We start from the raw sequence: 402 nt of genomic DNA, 5'->3' as shown, positions 1-402 counted from the left end.
TTAACTATATGGACCAAAATAATTTTTTGAACCAGGCTGTAAACATGTTTTTTTCTGCTGTAAAGTTGGGCATTTTAACATGGGGAGTCTATGGGATTGACTCCCTTTTGCAGCCAGCCTCTAGCGGCCAGTCGATGAATTACAGTTTAAGTCACTTCCGTGTTGGTCTCACGAGAGAGAGCGGGAGGTTGCCGCTTGAACACAACACAAGCTTCGAATCGAGGCTTCATCTGGCACGCCCATTTATTCTCAACACAAGCTCCGATGCCTCAGTTCACATCACTAGCAGGGGGTAATACCACTAACTTAAGAAACCAGGTCAGGTACAGTTCATATATCTGACTGCTTGTATTTATTGACAAAATTGTATAAATGTGAAGTAAAATTGAAAATTGAGGATGC

The sequence above is a fragment of the Sinocyclocheilus grahami genome, unplaced genomic scaffold, assembly GCF_001515645.1.
Source record: "Sinocyclocheilus grahami isolate Dianchi unplaced genomic scaffold, SAMN03320097.WGS_v1.1 scaffold6874.1, whole genome shotgun sequence".
Classification (NCBI taxonomy): domain Eukaryota; kingdom Metazoa; phylum Chordata; class Actinopteri; order Cypriniformes; family Cyprinidae; genus Sinocyclocheilus; species Sinocyclocheilus grahami.
The sequence above is the reverse complement of the archived record's forward strand: the minus strand, read 5'-3'. Positions refer to the sequence as shown.